Source organism: Ictalurus punctatus, chromosome 12 (genome assembly GCF_001660625.3).
Source record: "Ictalurus punctatus breed USDA103 chromosome 12, Coco_2.0, whole genome shotgun sequence".
Classification (NCBI taxonomy): domain Eukaryota; kingdom Metazoa; phylum Chordata; class Actinopteri; order Siluriformes; family Ictaluridae; genus Ictalurus; species Ictalurus punctatus.
The window spans coordinates 3,620,976-3,637,304 of NC_030427.2; the positions used below are offsets into that span (position 1 = coordinate 3,620,976).

Below are 16,329 nucleotides of genomic sequence, written 5' to 3' on the forward strand. Positions count from 1 at the left end.
TCCTCAGTCTTATTCCTAACCTACACAAATTCCAGTAAGATGGCTGAGTGGAAATCACGGTTAATTAATACCTACAAAAGAAAGTCAATCAGAAAGCAGAAGAATACTTGGTACAGCCGATACTGAAAAAAAAACTTATCGTATCATTCTTTTTAAAATTTTAGTATCAACTTGGTACAGATACTTTTGACATCACAACTTACCAATTACAACATCCTTGAATTGCAGGGATGCCAAGGATATTTTCCCATTCATTTGTAACAGATAGCTGCACAGTGACAGGGGCGGCTGTGGATCAGGTGGTAGAGTCCACTAATCGTAGGGTTGGCGGTTCCCAGCCAGCATGACTCCACATGTCAAAGTGTCCTTGGGCAAGACACTGAACCCCAAGTTGCTCCCGATGGCAAGTTAGCACCTTGCATGGCAGCTCTGCTACCATTGGTGTGCGAATGGGTAAATGAGACACAGTGTAAAGGGCTTTGGCTATAACTGCGCCATTTAGTGACGCAGAAGCGGAGTCCGTTCCATTCCGTGGTGTTTTAATTAACGGAAGTAAAAAAAGAGATGAAGAGAAGGGTGGGGTCTTAGGAAGCAATAAAAAGAACAGGTGACTAGGTGAGAGAAAGCGTGACGCGGAAATGAGAGCCACGTGGGAATGGCGGAACTGATGGTGTGCGTTTGCCAAGGACCATGCTAATGCTCTTACTGTGGATTATAACCTTGTGGATATTAATTCAGGAGGCTGGCGAACACTTCGGGAATATTCTGCCAAGGTGAATAAACGAGCGAGCGGAGTTTTGAGGGTTCGGAGGCACATCACGGGTTTGAGATCCTTTCTTTAATACTTTTGTGGAGAACCAGTATGTTTAAATCGTTGGATGTTACTGTCTGTAAAGAACTCCGAGTGTTAGGCGGAATCTGACTGCCGGTTTCCCATGCTTTCGGGTTCACGAACTCCCATATGCCTAAATCACCGCCATTGAAGTGCAGCTTTAAAGTGAACAACTTTTTTGTTTTGGTTAAGAATTATTTTGGGGTTAAATGTTTTTTTTTCTGCCTTTTGTGTGTGAAAATTTTCTTTTATGAATAGAGCCTTGTTTCCTTATGGGTGCGTTTATTAATCAAACGTAGGGGAACTTTTTGGTTTTCATTATTTCGGTTTCTATGACTGAAACGATCTGTATTTTCTTATGTTTATTGCATAAATAATAATAAACTTATTTTGTAAGAATTGAGTAGCCTTATTCTGAGTGATGTCCAAATTATAAGTTATAAGTGACTGTTAATTTGAACTGTCTGGCGTCTAAACCCCATAAGGTACCACGCTACAGAGTGGCGCCCAAATGGGTTCCGAACCGTAAGATTTAGAAAGTTTAGTTGGGGTACTGAACTTAACAGACTTGGACATTTGCGTTATTGATGGACTTGACCATTGTTAATTATTGTGAAATACAGTGTGTACATATATTTTCAGTTTTTCTGGTTGGTGTTTACATGAAATGTATGGTTATTGAGAACATTCAGGAGTCTGTGTAACTACTTGCTGCTCTGTATTGTTTCTCTTATTCCCTGGCCATGTCTACCCCTACCCCTCGAATCAAGCGCATCATTACTCTTGTCTTCTTGATGAAGGAAAGAGCCAGGCTCCCACATTCAGTGGAAAAGCAGAAACTGCCTGTGATTTTGCAAGCAGCTGTTATCTGCCTTGCTACAAAAGGCTCAATGGAAGGGAAACCGCTCCCAGCCTTTTTCGGGCGTGGACCTCTTGCTGATAGGTGAACTTGGTGACCAGTACTTTACGGAAAATTTTCCAGTCACGTTCAGAGTCTTATTGAGCAACGAAAGAGCCAGGCTTCCACTTTCTGTGGAAAACCAGAGACTCCCTTTCATTTTGTAAGCAAATGTTAACTGCTTTGCTACAAAAGCACAAAAGAAGGAAATCTGCTCTGTCCAAGGTCACGCTTTCCAGCTGTTCCTAGAGGACCTGATCCTACGGTGATGACAACCGGTCAGTTATTAAAGCAAAGTTCAAAATTTCTAGCTTGTTTCTGCCCAGTCTCGAACCAGGCACCTTTTGCGTGTTAGGCAAACGTGATAACCACTACACTACAGAAACCACGACAGAGTCTCCCTTTAGCTGTTGCCTATGGTCTGCTGATGAGAAGAGCACATACTTAAACTTTGTTCAGCAGCATTGAATTGCCCAGCGTGGCATTGGTGGTATAGAGGTGAGCATAGCTGCCTTCCAAGCAGTTGATCTGGGTTCGATTCCCGGCCTACGCACGGATTGTAACCTGTAGGTGCTTTATGGTAGTTGGCACAAAAGGAAGGAATCACCTGCCTGAAAATAAATGGGTCAACCTAATGTGCCTTAGGCCTCCCACAACTCTTTCTGCTTCCCACTTGAATTCTTAGTGCTTCTTTGCTGTTTGTAAACACAGAATATCCAATATGACGAAGTGCATTCACACTTATTTACAGTTAATGAGCTGACTGACACTGCATTGATTCCACAAGGGAGGTATATGCTGGTGTGTATGCACTTAGGTTCACTCTTATGCAATTATTTAAATGTTCATCTGTCAGTCTTGTTCTGAATTTAGATTCGATCACGTTCATATCAGAACACGCTGCTTCACAAAGGTCTGTAGATCCAAATAAAGCAGATGCTTTGAGGGCAGCTTGGTGAATGTTCTTGTAGTTTCCTGGGTCTACAAGTCTCCAGAAATGTTGTGAATGTTGCTGAGATTTCAGCTGGATATGATTTTGGAGATTAATAACCTCCAAGTCCATCTCTACAGCATTGACATTAAACAGTTCAGCCATCTGCTTTGAAATGTGATCCATGTCTATCTCCATGAAAGACTTGGCAACAAATGCCACACATATCTCAAGATTTTCAAAATCACTGAACCTTTCCTCAGATTTCTGCCCAGGCCTGGACAGGAGGTCACAATACTTGAGTACATCCAAAACTTTGGTTGCATTTGCATGGCTTTCTTTCTATCTTTACCAATGAGGGGAAGTGTTGCAATCTTTTGTTTTTCAGTTGCTGAAGGTAAAATGACAGTTTTGCTTTAAAAACCTTCACAGCACTGATCATATCACATATGGTTTTGTCTTTACCTTGTAACTGAAGATTGAGCTGATTCAGTTTCTCTGTCACATCAGCCAAGAATGCAAGATCAAGCAGCCATCAGACAACAGGTTAGTGTCCTCCCCCCCTTGGTTCCATTAAAGCCTTAATTTCACTCACCAAGGAAATAAAACAGTGAAGTACCTTACTCCTACTCAACCATCTGACTTCTGTATGAAGGAGATCGCCGTACTCTGCAGAAATTTTGAATACAAATTCTTACATTCAGCCATAATCCAGTCCAGACATTCCGTCATCTGCTCCGTGCAGCACTGCTTCATACACGCTGTAGGAGAAAATAAAGACTTCAGATCATCATCACCATCATCACCACCATTATCACCATCACCATCATCATCATCATCGTCCTCATAATCGTCATCATCGTCGTCATTGTCATCATTGCCATCATTGCCACCCTCATTGCCGTCATCATCATCGTCACCATCATCGTAATCATAATCGTCATCGTTCTCATCATCGTAATCATAATCACCATCATCGTCATCTTCGTCGTCACCATCATCGTAATCATCATCATCATCATCGTCACCATCATCGCCGTCATATCATCGTCATTGTCATCATCATCACCATCGTTATCATCATCGTCGCCGTCATCATCATCTTCATCGTCATCATCATAATAATCACGTCATCAACATTGTCATCATCATGGTCATAGTCATCATCTATCGTCATCATCATCATCGTCACCATCATCGTCATCATGATCATCATCGTCAACATCATCATCAACATCGTCAACATTGTCACCATGATCATCACACTCCAATGTCTAAAAAAAATAATAAAAAAAAAACTCAGAAAACCTCTGAAACCCTCCGAAATGCTAAAAAACTCAAAACCCAAAAAACCCGCCAAAACAGTCCAAAAACCCCTCAAACCCTCCAAACCTGAAAAAACTCTCCAAAAAAAAAAAAAAAAACCCTCAAAACCCCAAAAGTTGCAGCTTTATTACAGATGTGTTGAAAATGTTTAATTTCTCAAGGGTTTACATTGGAGATCCCCTAATGGTCAAAAGAATAAAGACATGTAGAACTGCAGCACAGTAAACTGTGCTGTGTGTAAAGGCTGTGTGTAAAGGCCAAGAAGAAATAAGCAGCTGATATACACATCAGATAAAGTAGTTACTGAAGGAGCCGGGCCAGACTGGGACAGAAATTGGGACAGAAACTGGGTCTCACACCCACCCAGTCCTCCCCATACACAATAATACATGTTTGATGTGAACATTAATAAAGCTATTGACCTGTAGCTGCATGATTTCATGTACAGTGCTGCTGTCACATGATTAGCTGAGTGTATATGGGCCATTGTTCCAGTGATACAATAGAGACTATAATAATTAGAAAATATATTTATAATTAAAATCTACAAGTTAATATAGGAAATTTAAGTAAGACTAGTGAATTTAAATTCAATTTGCATATCCCTCATCAAAAAAAAGTTGAGCAGACACGACAGTACGTTTTTTTATTCATGAACACACATATGTACATAAAATTAATCAGATCTCTACACTTAAAGGTCGTAAACCCTGTTACCTCAGTGTCAAGCCTGTTACCCTTGTGTAACCAGTGTTACCTCAGTGTCAAGCCTGTTACCCTTGTGTAAACAGTGTTACCTCAGTGTCAAGCCTGTTACCCTTGTGTAAACAGTGTTACCCTCACGTCAACTATAAAGTTTGTATCTCCATGTGGTATTTGTGTACTGTGAAGTATCTGGTGTTAAATTTTGGGAAAATGAAGAAAACTAAAGTACAAGTTACACTCTAAACACAAGCTCCATTAAATCATCTTCAGAGAAATGCTGTTACTACAGACTTCGTACAGTAACTGATACTCTAGATAAATATCCCCGCTCATGCCAAGGGATCAAGTGGACACACACATTCATGATAAAAAGAGACTTTATTTACAGTTTACATTTTCATATCACTATAATTTGATTAAAATTACACCTCTTATTTAACAGTTCAGATCAGTAGTTCATAGAGTACAGAAGATACCAATAAGGCCACATTGTGAAGCACACACACATAAAAGGACACATTTTGATATTTTGTAAAATAGTTAGTAAAATTAGAATAATTTTACGTTTTGTTTTTTTTTTTTAAAATAGCAAGCTTTTTGTGCCAATTGACAGGCGTGTCTGAGTCAGTGAGGGCGGAGCTTAAGTATAATCTGAACTGTACATTACCACTAGCTTCTGTTTTTATTTCTTTAGTATTTGTGGGCATAAAAGGCTGCCTATAATTAAACAGTATAATAGTTTAGTAATATCAGCTGTGCTAGCCCGTCACCTACCCACAGCACTAGTTAACATAGCGAACATTAACGTTACCTCCCAGCAGTCGCTATACAGCATTAAATAGTGGAAAGAAAAGCTAACGGATGTCACATGATTAAGTTGAAAAAAATTTACATAAGCTCCACCCATACTGAACCAGGAACACCTGTCACATGGCAAATTCAGTATATACGGACTGTGTGCGCGAGAAAGAGAGAGGTAATGCAACACATGTCCAGCAGAGGGAGCTGGTGAACTGTGTGTTTCTCCGGTACACACACCCCAGAGATAAAAGAGAAGAGATTTTCCTCCCATTAACCACAGCATGAGGTCATTAAATAACTCGCACACAGAAATTAAATAAAATGCATTTTTAAATCCAAACCTGTGACTGTATTATAGATCAACGTATGAAATCCAAGTGTCTCATCAACTGCAAGCACGTTTTTTTTGTTTGTTTGTTTGTTTTTTTTACAAACATCCGCGACTAGCTTGTAGCCCAAAGCCCGCTAGCATCACCTACCGCTAGCCTTGTTTACGTTTCACATTTCTCACTTACCGCTGTTCTGTTTTAAAAAAAACAAATATGTCTGCTGTCTCTCCGGTTTTGAGTGCAGATGAGGACTCGCTCGAGCTTCACATGGTGCGGCTGGAACTGGAGGATGTGGAGAAGCAGATCCGCGGCCTACTCGATAAGCAGGCCCAGCTGCTGGAGCGACAAACTGCGCTGGAAACATCTTGTGCCTCGGCCCACATATCCAAGGTAAGCACACAGCGTGGTATTTCCACTCCCAGCCCCTCTACGCCGTGTGTTTCTCTGTGCAGGGACCGTGCACCTAGGACTTTCCCAGCCGTGGTCTCAGTCACGCCGGTGCCAACACACCTCGGGCCTTGGCTGAACCAGTGGCGGAAGGCGCGGGCTGGCCCCTCTCCACCTCCGGTGTTCAAGATTCCAACCAGGAACCGCTTCGCCCCTCTCCGTCAGACCAGACCCAACGCTGTGATCGTCGGGGACTCCATTGTGCGGAACGTCCGAGTAGCCTCATCTAAAGGTAAGGTGCGCACACACTGTTTTTCTGGTGCTTGTGTCCTTGATGTCGCTGCGCAGGTATCCGGGATCCTGAAGAGGGACGAGCGCATTGGAGCGGTTGTGCTGCACACGGGGACGAACGACACCAGGCTGCGGCAGACGGAGGTTCTGAAGAGGGACTTCTCCAGCCTGATCGAGACGGTACGAGGCAGATCACCCACCGCGAAGATCATCGTCTCTGGACCTCTTCCCACATACAGCAGAAAAGTTCAGTAGACTTCTAGCATTAAATGATTGGTTAGTCTCTTGGTGTAATGAGCAGAATCTGGTGTTTGTCAATAACTGGAATCTGTTCTGGGAGCGTCCTAGGTTGTTTCGTCCTGATTGTCTGCACCCCGGCAGCCTTGGAGCGGAACTGCTTTCAGACAACATTTCCAAGGCGCTACACTCCAAGTGACTGCCTACCGTAAGTACGTCTTCCAATAATAACAACATTCAGTATAATCAATGTTCAACTAAAAATCCGGCAAAGGTAATACATACTATAGAGACTGTGTCTGTTCCCCGAGCTATACAAATATATAGAAAATCTCGGAAAGTCTATCTTCGTAACCTAATTAACATAAAATTAAATCATATTGAATGCACAGCCAGCACTTTTGATCTGAGGCTAGGACTATTAAACATTAGATCTCTTGCGTCTAAGGCTCTTATTGTTAACGACATCATTACTGATCAGGAATGTAATTTAATGTGTTTAACAGAAACTTGGATTAAACCAAACGAGTACATAGCATTAAATGAAGCCAGTCCTCCTGGATACAGTTATGTACATCAGCCTCGTTCAACTGGTAGAGGAGGAGGTGTTGGTCTCATCCATAGTAAAAATCTAGTCGTCACACAAAAACCTAAGCATAAATTTAATTCTTTTGAAATTCTTTATACCAGTATAAGTTATGTAGCCACAAAAAATAAGTCAATTCCTCTAATTATTATTATTTACATTATTAATTACAGGGCCATATACTGAATTTCTTAGTGAATTTGCAGACTTTGTCTCAAACCTGGTTGTGTCTGTAGATAAAGCATTAATCGTCGGAGACTTTAATATTCATTTTGATAACCTGGAAGACCCTCTAAGATTAGCGGTTGTGTCCATCTTAGATGCAGTAGGGATTAATCAGAACGTTATCGGGCCTACTCATAATGGTGGTCACACTCTTGACCTCATACTAACATACGGACTAAGTATAGAAAATATCATTTTTCCGCAGTCTGAAATTGTCTCAGACCATTATCTTATCTCGTTCATAATACGTATTGATCATAATATTTCCACCTCGTCTCGCTACCACATAAAACGTACCTACACATCAGCTACTGCACCGAGCTTCATAAACAACCTCGCAGAAACATCAGTTAGATTTGGATCACCGTCAGATCACACAGAACTCGATCAGGCGACTGAAAGCTCGGAGTCAACACTCCACTACACGCTAGATAGAGTGGCTCCACTCAAAAGAAAAATAATTAGAGAGAAAAAGCTAGCACCCTGGTATAACGATCAAACGCGAACCTTAAAACAGACATCTCGACAATTAGAACGTAAATGGCGTCAAACCAAACTGGTGATATTTCAAACAGCATGGAAGGAGAGCCTCCTGAAATATAGGAAATCTCTTGGCGATGCTAGAAAAATCTATTTCTCCACCTTAATAGGAGACAACAAAAACAATTCTAGATTCCTTTTCAACACAGTAGCAAAATTAACTAGGAATAAAACCACTACAGAGAGAAACACTCAATCATTACATAGCAGTGAAGATTTCATGAAATTTTTCATTGATAAGGCTGAAAATATTAGACGTGAAATACAGGCCATTAAATTAAAACCGGACAGTACTGTAACAAACCCATTACATGACAATGTAGCAATATCAGATCAATGTTTAGAGTGTTTTGCTCCGCTTAGAGAGACCGAACTAGCTACATTAATCTCTTCAGCCAATTCATCAACTTGCATACTAGATCCCGTACCTACATGTTTGTTTAAACAGATTTGTCCAGGAGTAATTGAACCACTTCTAAATATAATCAATTCTTCCCTTAGCACTGGCTATGTACCTAAATCACTTAAATTAGCAGTTATTAAACCCTTGATTAAAAAACCTGATCTTGACCTGTCTCAATTGTCCAACTATAGACCAATATCAAATCTCCCCTTCATCTCTAAGATTTTAGAAAAGGTTGTAGCAAAGCAGTTATGCTCGTACTTAGATAGGAATAACATTCATGAAATGTATCAGTCAGGATTTAGACCTCATCATAGCACAGAGACAGCGTTAGTTAAAGTAGTAAATTACCTTCTACTGACTTACGATCAGGGTTGTGTCTCGCTGCTTGTGTTACTCGGCCTTAGTGCAGCTTTTGATACTATAGATCACACTATTCTACTTGATAGATTAGAAAATGTTGTTGGTATTAAGGGAACAGTCCTCTCCTGGCTCAGGTCTTATCTGACCGATCGTTATCAGTTCGTAGATGTAAATGGTGATTTCTCTGTGCGTACTGAGGTTACTTTTGGAGTTCCACAGGGTTCTGTTTTAGGCCCACTGCTCTTTACTTTATATATGCTACCCCTAGGTCAAATTATTCGTAAACATGGGATTAGCTTCCACTGTTATGCTGATGATACACAGTTGTATGTTTCAGCGAAGCCAGAGGACAGACAGAAGCTTAGTAAAGTTGAGGATTGTGTAAAGGACATTAGACATTGGATGTTAATTAACTTCCTTCTACTTAATTCTGATAAAACAGAAATACTTTTATTAGGCCCACGTGTAGCTAGAAGTAATCTTTCTGATCACATGGTTGCTCTGGATGGTCTTTCTGTTTCATCATGTGCAGCAGTTAAAGACCTTGGAGTGATTATTGACTCCAGCCTATCATCTGATGCTCATGTAGATAATATTACTAGGACAGCATTTAATTGGACGAACACAAGTCTAGTGCATGTTGATGCATTAAAATTGTGGCATTTTTCCCCAGAAGTGACTTTTTAAATAATTTTTTTTAAAACTATGGTATTGGAGGCCATAACAGATACAAAAACATCTCGAAACATCAGTTTTGATTTCAGGAGCAGCAATTTCAAGACTTTACCAGAACAATCCAGAAAATATATGAAAGATAAAAATATGATGATTTTATAGCCAAAATCAAAAAAGAATACAAACAAATATAAAATTAAATTCATTTGACCTGAAATGTGAACAGAACTTCCATCCAAACCCTAAAACTAGATAAAGAGAACCCAATTAAACAAATGCATTATAGTTTTCACATTTATTCACTGAGCACAATTACCCAACATTAAACACCTTTGCTGAAAAAAGTACGTAAACTTTTGATTTCAGTAACTGGTGTGAGACGTTCGAGCAGCAATAACTTGAAGCAAACATTTCCGATGACTCAATCAATTCTGCACAATTGGTTTGAGGAATTTTGGCTCACTCCTCCTGCTTCAACTCAATGATGCTGGCAGGCTTCTTTGCATGAACTGCTCTTTTTAGGTCCTTCCACAACATTTTTATTGGGTTAAAGTCTGACTTGGCCGTTCCAAAATGTTAAATTTCTTCTGCTTTAACCATTTCTCTGTAGACGTACTTGTGTGCTTAAGGTCGTTGTCTCTGCTGCAAGGCCCACTTACAGTTAAGCTTGAGTTCACAGACAGATACCCTGACATTCTCCTGGTACAATCTAGGATTCATAGGTCCATCAATAATGGCAAGCTGGTTCGGACCCAAAGCAGCCCCAAACCATAATGCTGCCACCCCCATGCTTCACGGTTGGGATGAAGTTCTTATGTTGGGATGCTATTTTCAGTTTGCATCAAACAATGATTTTCAATTAAAGTAAGAAGTTCTATTCTGGACACATCTGTCCACAGAACATTCTTCCAATAGGCTCCTGGCATATCCACATGGATTTGAGCAAACTTCAGACAGGCAGCAGTGTTCTTTTATGGAAAGTAGTGGCCTGTAGGTTCGCAGATGTTACCCTGGGGTTCTTTATGACTTACTGTGATATTATTCACCACACCCTTGGAGTGATCTTTTTTGCTGGATGCCCACTCCTTGGGAGAGTAAAAGTGGTGCTAAATTTCCTCCATCTGTATGTCATTACCTCACAGTGGATTGGTGGAAGCCAAACTCTTTAGAAATGGCTCTGTAACCCTTTCCAAGCCGGTGAGCATTGACAACTCTCTTTTGCTGAGGTCCTCAGGAATGTCCTTTGATCGAGGCAGGGCACACTTCCATAAACCTGTGTGGTGAAGACCAGACTTTGATGGTGAAGACCCAAGTTAATGTTCTTGAAACATGGGCGGGCCTAATTGCCATTCCCTTGATTGAAACGTCTGACTTCAATCAGCCCCATTTAAATGAACTCGTAATCCTAGACTTCACATACCTTTTCCTACAAAGATATTTAATGCCGGATCATTTTTGCTTAATAAATAACTGTAAAAACTACTGTTTTTTTTGCATCTGTTGTTAACCGGGTTCTCTTTTACCTAATTTAAGGACTTAGATAAAGATCTGATCAGGTTTCAGGTTAAATGTATTGGAGAAATACAGAAAACTATAAACGCTAAACTTTCTAGCTGCACAGTAGCTGTAGATCAAAGGAGTCATATTTGCTTGCAGTATAAGTAGGTTGCTTATTTGCTTGCAGTCGCTCACGTTTTTGTGGTAGGAAATCGTGTTATTGACACGGAGCTGTCGATGCATGTATGTTTAGACCAGGCATGGGAAAACTACGGCCTGAGGGCCGTATACGGCCCGTTGGGCTTTTTAATCCGGCTTTAATCCGAACTTGTCCAAATTATATTATTAAACCTCAGTGTGGTGTATTACTCTCTACTTCACTTTTTCGCTTTGCCCTTTGAGCCCTTCTGTAAAAATGAGTGGACCAAAGAAAAGAAAAGTGGACAGTGAGTGCCGAGTGTTTAATAAGGAGTGGACAACAAAATATTTTTTCACTGAAGTCCGATCAACGGTTGTATGCCTGATATGCCAAGAAACTGTTGCGGTTTTCACAGAATACAACATCAGCCGTCACTTTGCCACGGAGCATGCCAACTACGCTAGCAAGCAGTCAACGCAAGAACGGGTGGCTACGGTCAGAGGTTGACGGATAATTTACAGACTCAGCAAAAAAATTCAGACAAACTGCGATTCAAGAGTCAAGTACCAAGGCAAGTTTTTTGCTGGCATTCAAATTAGCAAAGGCTAGCAAGCCTTTCTCCGAAGGAGAGTTTTTGAAAGAATGCATGGTAGAGAGAGCAGTTCTCCTGTGTCCGGAGAGCAAAGGCAATTTTGAAAAAATCAGTTCATCACACAGGACTGTGACTCGCCATGTGGAACTAATTGACGAAGATATCGCCAGCGAATTAAACAAAAAGGCGGAGTCCTTTAAGTTATATTCACTAGCACTGGATGAAAGTAACGACATAAGACACTGCTCAGCTCCTAATTTTATCCGAGGGATTAACGACAGTTTTGAGATAACGGAGGAGTTTTTGACCATGGAGTCCCTGAAAGGAAAAAGGCGGGGAGAGGACTTGTATAACCAGGTGTCTGCTGTCAGCGAGAGAATGAAGATACCTTGGAGTAAACTTGCCAATGTCACCACGGATGGATCGCCATATTTAACTGGAAAAAACGTTGGGGTGTTGAAAAGAATCCAGGACAAAGTGAAGGAGGAAAACCCTGAGCAGGATGTTATTTTCCTTCACTGCATTTCCTTCAGCATTGTCAGTTTCTTACGTTCCTGGAGGAAACTGATGCAGATCACCAGGACTCCTCTACCACTCTCGGGTCCGCTGGTTAAGTTTGGGCAAAGTGTTTCAACGAGTGTGGGAGCTCAAAGAGGAAATTATCGCATTTTTGGAGTTAATGGGGAAATCCGACGAATTTCCTGAGCTAAGCGACAACAACTGGCTTTGTGACTTTGCGTTTGCTGTGGACATATTTTCACACACGAACGGGCTGAACGTCAAGCTACAGGGGAAAGATCAGTTTGTGCACGACATGTACACAAATGTTAGAGCCTTCAAATCCAAGCTGACTTTATTCTCCAGTCAAATTTCAAACAAATCTCTCTCTCATTCCCCCACACTAGCCATGCAGAAAGAGGCGACCCGAAACGTGAAGAAATACAGATCACTGGGCGACCTGCACAGAGAATTCTGCCGTCGGTTCAGCTGGTGTCCTGTCCCCTGTCACAAGACCCTGAAACAGCACCACAGGAGCTGCAATTGGAACTGATCGATCTTCAGTCTGACTCCGTCTTAAAGGAGAAGTTCAGCTCTCTTAAACTGAATGACTTTTATGCTTCACTTAATAAAGGACGGCACAGAAGATGCTGACATGGTTTGGCTCGACCTACGTATGTGAGCAGACATTCAGCGTCATGAACATCAACAAAGCCTCTCACAGATCCAGGTTAACTGACCAACACCTCGGATCTATCCTGAGAATTGCCACAACAAAACTAACTCCAGAGTTTGATGCACTGGCAAAAAAAGGGAGATCAACAACACTGTTCCCTCTGAAACTGGACGCGCGTTTCTCTACTGTGTTCTCAAATTAATGCATTTGGAAAACAATTGGTACAATGAGCCTTGCATATTCATGCTTTGCTACCTGTTAAAGGCCAAATCCTTTCATGTAATGGCTTTTACATGTCATTTATATTAGTTCACACAAACACTCCATCCGTCTGTTCCTGGCCCGGCCCCTCTGATTTTATTCACGACACTCACAGGCCACAACGGGTTCTAAAATTTGACAACCTTTTAGCCTAGGTCAAAAACTTCAGAGACAAAGTTTAGTAGATGTCAAAAAGTAAATAACTTTTATTGAAAATCAATAAAGTGTGACAGTCTGCAGAGTGTCTGAATTATGCATACACAAACATGTCTTTATATACCTATCTCCACAGCATAGTCTCCGTAGGTGGGGTTTTGCCTTTCCTCGTTGAAAATAGACCAATCTTCTTTTGCCAAAATTAAATATTCATGTCTATGAGCTATCTTAAATTTGTGGAACATGCGCAGTTAGTAGTTTTTATTGAAAAGGTTTCATGAGGACAAGGTTTCTTTTGCAAAAAAGGTTTCACACATCCTTGTGTCTTGACCTTGACTCCCTTCTTAGGCCTCAATGAGCATCTGTCTGTCTCTATCGGTTATCCCCACTGATATCTACCTCCTTTCCTGAGGCTCTCTCCTAACTCCCTAATTTGTATCTGCCTCAGAGTTATTTACTCACGCATGCGAATATCTACTGCCAATTTTTATTGCTGTGGAGACAGGAGACAGCTAATACAGAAGAACAATTGTTGTGCACTGAAACACAGAGTTCATTCAATTCAAATACACTCAGAATAGAACCTGATCAAACATTGTTCTATGGATGGATGACCCCACTCATGTCCTGTCGGCCTTGGGAGCGTGCGGAGTCTCTGACCACAGAGGAGTACACCGCAGGGAGTCCGCAGCCCCTGAGGGAGACGCACCTTGGTGTACTACTGATCTTGGAATGTTAAGGGGAGTAACGGCCTTGAGAACTCTCATGTGCAGGCCCACTGTAAAAAGAGCTGAACACAGGACAACAACAGAAAAATGATAATTATCATGTGGAATGGAAGAGGTTACAGTAGGGACATCGGGCACTAATGCAGTTACTGGGATTACTAGTTCGTTGATTTTGCAAATTTTGTGTAAAATGCCATCCTCTTCCAGCCTTAAACATTGGTTACTGGGTGTGTTGTATTGCAGAACTTATCGCATTTGTTATCACAGCTTGCTGTAATAATGCTAGAATAACTGGGCATGTCCCTTCATCCTTTTCTGAGGATTGAAGATATTGTTTACAGGACACAAGATGACTATACTTCACTTTAGCTTAATACAGTGTACATGTTACTTCTCGTGCTTCAACCTTATGTAGCCCATAATGTGCCAGGTATGTTAGCGAGTTCAGGATGAGGGATGCCACCATCACTGTCCGATTTGGAAACTGGAAATTTATGCATCAGATCAAGGCCTAGTAAAAAAGGTGAATAATTATCATTTGATTTACTGGACACTGATTTTAATAATGCAGAAAGCCATTCAAGATGAGGAGTTCAGTTTTTAACACATTAAGAGTTCTGATGTTAATAGAGCACTCAAATTGCTCGATATAAACAAATCACAAGGCCCTGATTGTGTGGAATCTGTATTCCTGAAATTAGCAGCTGATATTATTTCATCTCCTTTAACTTATCTTTTTAATCTTTCACTAGACACTGGTGTTATACCAGAAATTTGTGAATCGGCTTTTGTTGTTCCTTTATTAAAAGAGGGAAATTCCACTATATTAGATCATTACAGTCCAATTCCAAAGCTTTGTGTCCTATCAAAATTTTTAGAAATCCTTATCAGTGAACCGTTGACATGTTATCAGATTGCAAAAAAATATTTTCTAGTAATTAAAGTTTCATAAGAAACATATCCCCACAAGAGAGGTTTTGAAAGTCTTAAACAATATTGCGTAATCTCTAGATAAAGGTGATTACTGCACTCCCCTTTTTATCGATTTATCAAAGGCTTGACACAGTGGATCATGAAATATTGCTGCAGAGATTAAATAATGTTGGTCTATCAAATCATTTAAAAATGATTGAAGTAATCTCTAATTCTCTAATCAAAGGAATAATTCCTCTCATAAAGGGGTCTTCTACTCTCATGTTTAGTTAATCTGTCAAAGAGTTCTAGTCTGTTGTCTGCAAAAATACAACAAAATACAACAAAGATTCATTCTTCTCCCTTCCTGAATTCCTCTCTTAATATCCTTCTGGTGAATGAAAAAAACTAAATCCTTTAGTCTAGGACTATTTGTGATGTACATTAATCTAACATGTTAATATCCCATCTGTGCTAACGAGTGATAATCCCAATAATACAGAACTAAAATAGAGTAAATGAGGTTGAGATCTAGACATGTATTTACAGTTCTCTAGTCTCTTTTATCCCACTAATTTTTATTCAAAACATTCTATTGAATTTGTTTTTACTGTGTACAACAATAGTGTTTAGTTTAAAGGGTAGACGTGCATGCACCCCTTTGTCCCTTATTAACTTACAACTGTACCACACTCAAAATATCACTCAGACCCTTCATACATGACATTTAAACTATCTTCACTTTCTGTAAATCTCTCTAATCAGGAGTAATGCGTATGTGTATTTAACTAGTCTAACAAAATTTATCTATGAGCTTCATTTCAATTTAACACAAAATCATTTCCTTCGCTGAGCGCCATTTGTGAAAGGCGTAAAAAAGTTCCATTATAAATGTATCCATTTCATTTAAACTGTATTTGATCCTATTAAGTTGGTGTTAAGTCTACTCATGTCACGAACTACATTTCCCATCCTGCACTGCGGCCCACAAACATCTCTGCCATGTACTGCAAATCCCAGATCACACACCTGCATTAAATTCACAGCACAATTACAGCTACAGTATAAAGACTTTCAATGCACTACAGATTGTGCAGTATACGCTCCATTCCTCGTGTTTGTGACCTATATATTTGTATATTCACACATTACTTTATTCTATTCAACAGTCTACGGTTCAGTAAAGAAACAAGTCACTCAAACTACACTGCTGCAAAGAGACTGTAACTGAACTAAACTAACAAACATGTCACTGCAGTGAGACCCACATCAGCACAACAACAGGTCACATCAACAGCAAAAAAAACCACCACGTAACATGCAACACTGTCCGATCCAGAC

General features: G+C 40.4%; 1 non-coding gene across 1 annotated transcript; it reads right to left on the reverse strand.

Annotated features, from left to right (window-relative positions):
• Nucleotides 1-2,043: 2,043 nt before the first annotated feature.
• trnav-aac (transfer RNA valine (anticodon AAC)) lies at nt 2,044-2,116 on the reverse strand. The gene has a single exon. It is a non-coding gene; the product is annotated as a tRNA-Val (tRNA).
• Between the last annotated feature and the right edge of the window lie 14,213 nt (nt 2,117-16,329).